Source organism: Elephas maximus, chromosome 3, assembly GCF_024166365.1.
Source record: "Elephas maximus indicus isolate mEleMax1 chromosome 3, mEleMax1 primary haplotype, whole genome shotgun sequence".
In the NCBI taxonomy this organism is placed as follows: domain Eukaryota; kingdom Metazoa; phylum Chordata; class Mammalia; order Proboscidea; family Elephantidae; genus Elephas; species Elephas maximus.
The window spans coordinates 155,560,215-155,571,429 of NC_064821.1; the positions used below are offsets into that span (position 1 = coordinate 155,560,215).

Consider the following 11,215-nt stretch of genomic DNA (forward strand, 5'->3'; position numbering starts at 1 on the left):
TCCGGGGCTGTGGGGAGCTGGAGAGCCCGAGAGGAGCTTCGTTCTGAAAATGGAAACTCTAATGAGCTGCGGGATCTCGAAGCTCTCGGGGCGGGGCCCTCCTCCAAGTCCTAGCTTAACAGATTAAAAAAAAAAAAATTTTTTTTTTTTTTTTTTTTTTATCTGGCGCAGAAAACTACATCATGTCCTAACCGAAGCTGCAGACTCCTTTGCCTGAGGGATTGTTGGTGCTTTTCCCGAGGGCTTTCTCCAGCACTTTGCTGCTGGCAGTCGAATTTCAAATGTAGTTGAATTTCCTGTGCTGGAAGCCAAAGTACTTGAAAACTGCAGGTCCTACAATTTTCATGGGCAAATTCTTAGGTTAGCTCACTCGCCTGGTTCCCGAAGTGCAGTGCTTATCACCTTCGTCTTATGCGCGAAAGGTCCCTGTTTAGAAACCGGGCAGAAACAGGTTTTGTTTGCGGATAGACAAGTGTTCGCCAATAGCCTTGTAAGGAGAAAAAGGAAAAAAAAAAAAAAAAACATTGCAAGAAGACTTCCAATTACTCAGCATCTTTAGCCAGACCTCATTTCTCTACTCTAAATCAGATTTCAGACCAGGACACAATTCTCATCTGGTTGTTGGGAGGCGGGGCACCAAACGAGACATCCTTTATGTTAGTTTTAGTTCCTGAGAGTTCTAAAGGTTCCCTTTGTTCTCTTCTATCACCTGAACCTTCTCCACCGGCTGACACTGAAAAAGAAAAGGGCCTCAGGAAGCACCGAGCGACCCCTTCGGGCAAAGGAGACTGAGCCTCCCGATATTCCCTGGCTTAGGGTTCCTCGCCTACCCTCGAAACAAGGACAGTGGGGCCCCACACGTTTGCTTTGAGTTCTCACACCAAAAGCAAACGAAAGTGGCAGGAACAAGAGAAAGAGATAACAAAGAGGCATTAAAGCTAAGCCTTGAGGGAAATGACCAGTCAAGGCAAATGCAGTGAGCCTTGGTTCGCTTGGTGCTTACTGAGGCCCTTTCCAGGACTTTGCTGCTGGCAGTGGAATTTCGAACTGGGATTGAATTTCGTCCACTGAAAGCCGCAAAAGTTAAAGAAGAGCAGCAGAGAGTTTTCCCGGGTGTTTCTGTAGTGTAGTGGTTATCACGTTCGCCTCACACGCGAAAGGTCCCCGGTTCGAAACCGGGCAGAAACAGTTGCTCTTTACTCCTCACAGCGGAGTGCTGCTTTTTCTCATTGCTTTAGACCTAGAATCAGACTCGAGTCCCAGTAAGTCCCAGAGGGAAATGCACAAACTGTGATGACCCATAGGAAGGTGCAATACAAGCAGAAGTACTGCAAGATTGATGCCACTTTATATGAACCTAAATCCTGGGGTGTATCTATGGAAATGGATCCTAAGGGGTTAGAAGCAGGGCGGAAGGAACATAATGTTGGATACGGCTAGGTTTACTTATTGACATAGGTGCACTAGATAGAAATTCTGGAGCCACTGTGTTTTGACCAGCTGCCAGCAATTCTAAATTGTTCACTTGAAGCAGTTGACTGAAAACTTGCACCCAAAGGTGGCCTACAGTACATGAACTTGAAATGCCAGAGCGTCTTTGATGCATTTATTGTAGAGGAAAATACCGAAAGCCTTAAAAAGCCTTGGGGGGATTAAAAAGCTACAGGAAATTTATCACGTAAGACATGTTCATTCACCCATATCTACAGCCCCAGGTACGGACAGGAAGACATTACCTTTAACAAGTATGTGAGAAATACATTTAAGGGACCTGTCCTTGCATCCTGAAAGCATTCTGTGGTGGCGATTTTATGAAGGATAGTGGGAACCCTGCCATTGACCTGGGATTTCTCAAATTAATGGGAGTCTTAGTGAGGGTTGCTAAAGAAACAGAACGAGGGATTATAAATAGATAGCTAGATAACTGATGGTGATTACAACTTTATTTGTAATTATAAAAGCATAGAAGCAACTTAAATTGCAAAGTATATGGCGAGGGTTAAATAAATCATGCTAAACCCAAACCCGTTGCTGTCCAGTCGATTCGGACTCATAGGGAACCTATAGGACACAGAACTGCCCCACAGGGTTTCCAAGGAGCGCCTGGTGGATTCAAACTGCTGACCTTTTGGTTAGCAGCCGTAGCACTTAACCACTACACCAACCCAAACCAAAAACCCGGGGCCGTCAAGTCGATTCCGACTCATAGCGACCCTATAGGGCAGAGGAGAGCTGCCCCATAGAGTTTCCAAGGCGCACCTGGCGGATTCGAACTGCCGACTCTTTTGTTAGCAGCCGTAGCACTTAACCACGACGTCACCAAGGATTCCAACCACCACTCCACCGGGGCTTAAATAAATAACACTACAAATAAATAATATGGGGGGGGGGACTTCTTAGTCAAAAACAACTCCCCTGATTCTTTCAGTCATTTCCGAGTTCTCAGTTTCCATGCGAAGAGGATAGAAGGGTGACTGCCATTTCTCTCTGCCTTTCACTAGTAAGATTTATGGAGCAGAAACGCTGGGAATATCTTAACACGTGCAAAACCTGGGGACCGTCCCTGGGTGGGCTCGAACCACCAACCTTTCGGTTAACAGCCGAACGCGCTAACCGATTGCGCCACAGAGACCACAGGTAACCCCACCTGTTTGTACAAGGAGTGAATGCCTTTGAACCACCGGACGGTGCCAGCGGCTCTCTGCAGTACGACCTGCACAAACCCTCGGAAAATCCGGCAGGTTGGAGTGACAAATGGTGTTGTTGATCGCGTTAAAATCAGTGCGTTGGGTGAGTCTGAAGCTAGGAGGGCAGCCGAATGGCCTTCGCCCCTCCTTGCTCCTCCTCCGCCTCAGATGCCTGCGACCCCCGGAGACCCCGGGTCTGCAACCCCTGCCTGACCCCAATAGGGTCCAAGACACTGCTGCTCCGCCTTCGCCCGCCCGCACGCACCATGGAAGCCCCCCGCTCGCCTCGCTTGCTGTAGGTGGGGCCGGAGCGCGGAAAATAAGTGAGGAAAGGGGAGCGGTGAAGAGGGGCGAAGGAAAGCAGGGAGGCGTGGGCGAGAACAAGACTTCCAGGAGGCAGGTGCAGAGACTCGGGCCAGGTGCTGGGGAGGAGAGAAAGGTTTCTATCCTGTAGCACAGTGGGGAGGGAGGAGCTGAGAGATGGCAAGAAGTGAGAGAAAAGCAGAGCACCTGTGGCTGTTCAAGAACAAAACAGTGTGAATGTTTTTATGTCAATAAAGTTTAAAGACCAGTGAGCGCTGACGGGTTTGCGGTGCGCCGTGATCGTATAGTGGTTAGTACTCTGAGTTGTGGCCGCAGCAACCTCGGTTCAAATCCGAGTCACGGCAGTGTCTGGCGCTAATTTTGTCACTCACTGGCGCGCTTCGTTTGGTTTGCAGTTCATTCCCGCAGGGGCATCTCTCCCCATCTGCGCCTAGAAGGCAGCGGGCCTTACAGCTAGAGGTCAGAAGGGAAGGAACCCCGACAGCGTGCATACCTGGAGCCAGGTCTAAGGGAAACCTGCAAAAGGTGAAATGCCTCTCACTCAGCCTAACAAGTACCTTCCACTGTTGAGATGATGTGGTCATAACCTTTTTCCTGGTAAAGGTATTTCAAATACCAGCTGGGCTTTTGTACACGAAACCAGAATAAACTTTTAATGCGTTTACAGTAAAATCCAAACCTCCTGCCATAGTCCATTTGCGGGCCATGTCCCTCACCGCTTGTCCCTCCGTTTTTATGCTAACAGTACATTATTGAAGTGTATGAGTATCACTTATTAATGAAGATCAAAGACCACAGCTTCAGTATGGATTGCACCTCAGCATAAAGAAAACAAAAATCCTCACAACTGGACCAATGAGCAACATCATGATAAACAGAGAAAAGATTGAAGTTGTCAAGGATTTCATTTTATTTGGATCCACAATCAACAGCCATGGAAGCAGCAGTCAAGAAATCAAAAGACGCGCTGCACTGATTGGGTACATCTGCTGCAAAGGACCTCTTTAAAGTGTTGAAGAGCAAAGATGTCACCTTGAAGACTAAGGTGCACCTGACCCAAGCCATGGTATTTTCAATCGCATCATATGCATGTGACAGCTGGACAATGCATAAGGAAGACCAAAGAAGAATTGTTGCCTTTGAATTGTGGTGTTGGTGAAGAATAGTGAATATACCGTGGACTGCCAGAAGAAGGAATAACTCTGTCTTGGAAAAAGTACAACCGGAATGCTCCTTAGAAGCAAGGATGGTGTGACTGCATCTTACATACTTTGGACATGTTATCAGGAGGGATCAGTATCTCGAGAAGGACATCATGCTTGGCAAAGTACAGGGTCAGCAGAAAAGAGGAAGACCCTAAACAAGGTGGATTGACACAGTGACTGCAACAATGGGCTCAAGCATACCGATTCTAAGTATGGTGCAGGACCGGGCAGTGTATCCTTCTGTTGTGCATAGGGTCAGTACGAGTCAGAGCCGACTCGACAGCACCTAACAACAATAATACAGGAATCTTTAGTGAACAATTACTGAATTTTGACAAATGTAATCAAGTTACAGAAAGTTTCCATCATCCCACCAAGGTCCAAGGAGCTCCTTTCTGGGTAATCCCCATCCCTTACCCCCTCCCGGTTTAATTAATCACTCTTCTGAGGTCTCTCACCAGAGATTAGTTTTGCCTATTCTTGAAATGCACATGAATGAATGCACATTTTTTGTGTCTGACTCTATTTCTTTTTTTCCACACAACATTATGTTTTCAAGATATGTCTATGTTGTTCGTCTATCACTTCTTCATTGTAGTATTGTTGATGTTATTCCAATGTGTGAGTAAACCACAGTCGATGGACATTTGGGCTATTTCCAGTTTCGGCTATTGTGAAAACGCTCCTATGAGTATGCTCGCCTGAGTCTTTGTGTGGACACGTGCATCCATTTCCGTTTAAGGACTGGAACTCCTGGATCAAAGGATAGGTGCCAGTTAAACCTTGATAGAAGATGCCAAAGGGTCCCCTACGATGGTTTCTCACCAGCAAAGCTGGTTGCAGTTGTTCCACATCCTTGTCAGCACTTGGTGTTCTCTGCCTTTTAAATGCACCATTCTGGTGGGTTTGTAAGGGTACCTTTTCATGGTTTAAATTTGTGTTTCCCTAATGAGTAATGACATGGGTCTTGTTTTCCTCAGCCTTTTGGCCATTTAGAAATCCTCCTTTGTGGAGAAAGTTTATTCAATATTTTGCACACTGTTATTGGAGTTGACTTTTTATTGCTGATCTCTAAAAGTTCTGTATACAAGATTTGAGTCATTTTGCAGATAATCATGTTGTAAATATTTTCTCCCAGTCCGTAGCTTGCCTTTTCACTTTCTTAGGTGGTTTTTCATGAACAGAAGCTTTTAATTTCAATGAAATCTAATGTATCTAAAAAACTTTTTTTTCTTTATATATAAGGCCTATTGTGTTCTCTAAGAAAAATCTTTTTACCCCAGGATGGTGAATGTATTCTCCCCAATTTTCTTCTAGGGACTTTACCATTGTTGTTTTAATTTTTGAATCTCTGACATCTCAGATTCCTCTCCTGATCACAATAAGCTTGTCTTGGCCTCACAGGAATCTTCTCTATATTGCAAAACATTCACAATAGTTACGCGCTTTGCTCTCTGACAGCTACAGGAGCCATGCATCCCTCCATCTCCCCCTTATTACTCCTCCATCTCTGACATTCTCTCTCTCCTTTTCTGTAGCTGAGAAACCCAGAAAAAACTGAAACAGAATTGGAGAGGCCTAGTCTAATCTGTGTTCAAGAAGGCAGGCTCTGGGTTAGGAATCTGATTCAGCCCTTGTATGGCCTGGATAGGTGTCTTAAACTTCATGTGCCTCAGCATTTTCATCCTTTGAAAGTTAAGTTTTAACAAAGAAAAGGCAAAAACAAACAAACGAACAAAAACCACTGGTTGGGAAAATCGTGCCCTTTCTTCCAGCAGTCGCTGTCCTTGGTGCAGTGCTTACCATGTTCCATTCACACCCAGAGTTCAAGTGTTCTCACTCTGGGAAAGGTGAGGACTTGCCTGCTCACTGGAAACCAGGACGCGGTGCTTGGCCTTGTTCTGCTTTGGTTCAAACTGGAGACAGGGATACAACTGGACTAGATCACCTGTCCCCCCGCCCTCAGCTACCGAGGGCTCAGTTCCAGAGGACTCTGACTTCACTGTAGCTTTAGATCAGGAAATTTCATAACATGTTTTTTTTCCCTTTCCTTCCTTCTTTGATCTGTCTCCTGCACCTCTTCCCCTGCCCACCCAGAGGAAAGGATTCACTGCTATTCTATCCTGGTGTCCCTTTGATGTTCTTTTGCACAGAATGAAGGGGCCAGTTGTCCTTCCCCTACAGGAGCAGAAAGAGCAGCCGGGGCCCCAGGGGAACCACAGCTCACCCAGTGCGCCCTTTCGCATCACACGTGTGTGCTTGGCAGGGTTCAGAATACAGCTCAGCCTTAAGCTTCTCTGCAGGTTGAACCAGAAGGGTGTGGGGGTACCAGATCGCCAAGGCAAGATAACTGGGAGCTCCTAAAAATCAAACACCTATGCTCACACAAAGACTTCACCAAAAGAGTAAAATGATTACCTACAGACTGGGAAAAAGTTTTCAGCTGTGACTTTTCTGATGTCTAAAATCTTCATGATACTGGGAAAACTCAACTACAAAAAGACAAATAACCCAAGGAAAAAATGGGCAAAAGATATGAACAGGCATCACTAAAGAAGACATTCAGGTAGCTAACAGATACATGAAGAAATGCTCAGGATCATTAGCCAGTAGAGAAATGCAAATCAAAACTACAGTGAGATCCCATTGCACTCCAACTAGGCTGACATTCATCCAAAATACACAAAATAATAAATGTTGGAGAGTTTGTGGAGAGACTGGAACGCTTATACACTGCTGGAGAGAATGGAAAACGGTACAACCACTTTGGAAATCAATTTGGCGCTTCCTTAAAAAACGAGAAATAGAACGACCATAGGATCCAACAATCCCACTCCTTGGAATATATTCTAGAGAAATAAAACCTTTCCACGAACAGATATATGCACACCCATGTTCACTGCAGCACTGGAAGCAACCAAGGTGCCCAACAATGGATGAATGGATAAATAAATTACGGTATATTTACACAGTGGAATACTACGCATCGACAAAGAAATGGATCTGTGAAACATTTCATAACATGGACGAATCTGGAAGCCATTTTGCTGAGTGACATCAGTCAGTTGCAAGAGGATAAATATTGTATAAGACCAGTATTATAAGAACAGAGAAAAAATATTCTTTGATGCTTACTAGAGGAGGAGGGAGGGAGGGAGGGAGAGGGGTATTCACTAATTAGATAGTAGATAAGAACTACTTTAGGTGAAGGGAAAGACAACACACAATACAGGTGAGGTCAGCACAAGTGGACTAAACCAAAAGCAAAGAAGTTTCCTGAATAAACTGAATGCTTCTATGGCCAGCGCAGCAGGGGTAGGAGTTTGGAAACCATGGTTTCAGGGGACGTGTAAGTCAACTGGCGTAATAAAGTCTTTTAAGAAAACATTCTGCATCCTACTTTGGAGAGCAGCTTCTGGGGTCTTAAACGCTAGCAAGCAGCCTTCTAAGATTCATCAATTGGTCTCAACCCACCTGAACCAAAGGAGAATGAAGAATATCAAGGACACAAGGTAATTATGAGCCCAAGAGACAGAAAGAGCCGCACAAGCCAGAGACTACATCAGCCTAAGACCAGAAGAACTAGGTGGTGCCTGGCTTCAACAGATGACTGCCCTGACAGGGAACACAACAGAGAGACCCTGAGGGACTAGGAGAGCAGTGGGATGCAGACCCTAAATTCTTGTGAAAAGGCCAGACTTAATGGTCTGACTGAGACTAGAAGGACCCCAGAGTTCATGGTCCCCAGACCTTCTGTTAGCCCAAGACAGGAACCATTCCCAAAGCCAACTCTTCAGACAGGGGTTGGACTGGACAATGGGTTGGAGAGGGATGCTGCTGAGGAGTGAGCTTCGTGGATCAGGTGGACACTTGAGACTCTGTTGGCATCTCCTGCCTGGAGGGGAGATGAGAAGGTGGAGGGGTTACAAGCTGGAGAAATGGACAGGAAAAGAGAAAGTGGGATGTCTCACTAGGGGGAGAGTAACTGGGAGTGTGTAGCAAGGTGTATATGGGTTTATGTGTGAGATATTGACTTGATTTGTAAACTTTGACTTAAACCACAATAAAAATTATTAAAAAAAAAAAAAGTAAATTCTGGTTTCGTGTAAAAAAGCCAGGCTTGTATTTGAAATACCTTTACCAGGAAAACGGTTATGACCACATCATCTCAACAGTGGAAGGTGCTTCTAAGGCTGAGTGAGAGGCATTTCACCTTTTGCCCGGATATGGGGCGCACGCAAGGTTTCCCTTAGACCAGGCTCCAGGTATGCTCACTGTCAGGGTTCCTGTCCTTCTGACCCCTAGCTGGAAGGCTTGCTGCCTTCTAGCCGCAGGTGGGGAGCGATGCAGTGCGGGAATGAAACGCAAACCAAGCCATAAGAAGCGCGGCGGTACGTGACAAAACATGTGCCAGATACTGCCATGACTCGGATTCGAACCGAGGTTGCTGAGGCCACATTGCAGAGTACTCACCAGTATACGATCACGGCGCACCACAAACCTACCAGCGCTCGCTGGTCTTCTTAAACTGTATTGAGAGAAAAACATTCACAGTGTTTTGTCGTTTTGTTCTTGAACAGCCACCGGTGCGCCGCTTTTCTCCCATTTCCTGCCGTCTCTCAGCTCCTCCTTCCCCGTTGTGCTACACCTTAAAAACCATTCTCTCCTCCCCAGGACCTCGCCAGAGTCTGTGCACAGGCCTCCTGAAGGTCTGGTTATCCTCTACGCCTCCCAGCTTTCCTTCGCTCTTCTTCACCAGTCCCCTTTCCCCGTTTATTTTCCGCGCTCCCGCCACACCGACCGCAACCGAGGAGAGCAGGGGGCGTCCAGGGCGCGGGCGGGCGGGCGAAGGCGGAGCAGCCGTGCCGTGGATCCCACTGGGCTCAGGCGGGGGTTGCAGACCCGAGGGTCTCCGGGGGTCGCTGGCATCTGAGGCGGACGAGGAGCAAGGAGGGGCGAAGGCCATTCGGCTGTCCTCCTAGCTTCAGACTCACCCAAACGCGAAGAACAACAGGATTTGTTGCCCCAGCATGTCGCGTTTTTCGAGGATTTGCGCAATTGGCTCCGCAGAAAGCGTCTGGCACCGCCTAGTGCTTCACAGGCGTTCACTCCTTGTTGAAAAGGAAACATTTATCTGTGTTCTCTGTGGCGAAATCGATTAGCGCGTTCGGCTGTTAACCGAAAATTTGGTGGTTGAGCCCACCCAGGGACGCGCCTCAAATTTTGTAAGTGTTAAGATGTCCCCAGAGCTTCTGCTCCTTACATCTTACTATATAAAGGCAGAGAGCAACTTAGTTAGCCTTCCATTCTCTTTGCTTGGAAACTGAGAACTCAGTAATGATTGAAAGAGGAATCATCGGAGTTGCTTTTTGTTTTGTTTTTTTTTCAAAGAACGTAATCAATATCATTTAATGGTACATGTAAACTGGTTGAGCTGGTTATGTTTTGCTGTGTATATTCTCAACAACAAAATAAATAAAATTATATAAAAAATTGGAATTCGAAATTTAAAACACACATTTTTGTTAGCATAAAAATGAAATATTAGGTATAAATCTAACTAAAATATGTAGCGGATCTATATGAGGAAAACTACAAAACTTTGGTGAAACAAATAAAAGGAAATCTAAATAAATGGAGAGTTATACCATGTTTATCCATAGGAAGACTTAATATTATTAAGATGACAATTTTTCCCAACTTGATCTACAGATTCGATACAATTCCAATCAAAATCCCAGCAAATTTTTTTTTTAATAATTTTTATTGTGCTTTAAGTGAAAATTTACAAATCAAGTCAGCCTGTCACGTATAAGCTTATATACACCTTACTCCATACTCCCACTTACTCTCCCCCTAATGAGTCAGCCGGCTCCCTCCTTCCAGCTTCTCCTTTTGTGCCGGTTTTGCCAGTTTCTAACCCTCTCTACCCTCCCATCTCCCCTCCAAAAAGGAGATGCCAAGACAGTCTCAAGCGTCCACCTGATACAAGTAGCTCACTCTTCATCAGCAATTCTCTCCAACCCATTGCCCAGTCCCTTCCACGTCTGCTGAGTTGTCTTCCGGAATGGTTCCTGTCCTGGGCCAACAGAAGGTTTGGGGACCACGACCACCGGGATTCTTCTAGTCTCAGTCAGACCATTAAGTCTGGTCTTTTTATGAGAATTTGGGGTCTGCATCCCACTGATCTCCTCCCTCAGGGGTTCTCTGTTGTGCTTCCTGTCAGGGCAGTCACCAGTTGTGGCCGGGCACCATCTAGTTCTTCTGGTCTCAGGAAGATGTAAGTCTCTGGTTCATGTGGCCCTTTCTGTCTCTTGGGCTCATAGTTATTGTGTGACCTTGGTGTTCTTCATTCTCCTTTCATCCAGGTGGGTTGAGACCAATTGATGCATCTTAGATGGCCGCTTGTTAGCATTTAAGGCCCCAGACGCCACACTTCAAAGTGGGGTGCAGAATGCCCTCATAACAAAATTATTTTTGCCAGTTGACTTAGAAGTCCCCTTAAGCCGTAGTCCCCAAACCCACGCCCTAGCTCCGCTGACCTTTGAAGCATTTAGTTTATCCCGGAAACTTCTTTGCTTTTGGTCCAGTCCAGTTGAGCTGACCTTCCATGTATTGAGTATTGTCCTTCCCTTCACCTAGTAGTTAGTTATCTACTAACTAATCAGTAAATAACCCTCTCCCACCCTCCCTCCCCCCGCCCCCATAACCACAAAAGAATGTGTTCTTCTCAGTTTATACTATTTCTCAAGATCTTATAATAGTGGTCTTATACAATATTTGTCCTTTTGCCTCTGACTAATTGCACTCAGCATAGTGCCTTCCAGGTTCCTCCATGTTGTGAAATGTTTCACAGATTCATCACTGTTCTTTATTGATGCGTAGCATTCCATGGTGTGAATATACCATAATTCATTTAACCATTCATCCGTTGATGGACACCTTGGTTGCTTCCAGCTTTTTGCTATTGTAAACAGAGCTGCAATAAACACGGGTGTG

The 11,215-nt window shown here is 45.8% G+C and overlaps 2 non-coding genes and 1 pseudogene across 2 annotated transcripts; 1 reads left to right on the plus strand and 2 right to left on the minus strand.

Moving 5' to 3' along the window:
• The window catches only part of LOC126071376 (uncharacterized), a 43,789-nt pseudogene extending 34,607 nt beyond the window's left edge, over positions 1-9,182 (minus strand).
• On the plus strand, positions 1,116-1,188 carry TRNAV-CAC (transfer RNA valine (anticodon CAC)). The gene has a single exon. It is a non-coding gene; the product is annotated as a tRNA-Val (tRNA).
• On the minus strand, positions 2,559-2,632 carry TRNAN-GUU (transfer RNA asparagine (anticodon GUU)). The gene has a single exon. It is a non-coding gene; the product is annotated as a tRNA-Asn (tRNA).
• Positions 9,183-11,215: the final 2,033 nt, after the last annotated feature.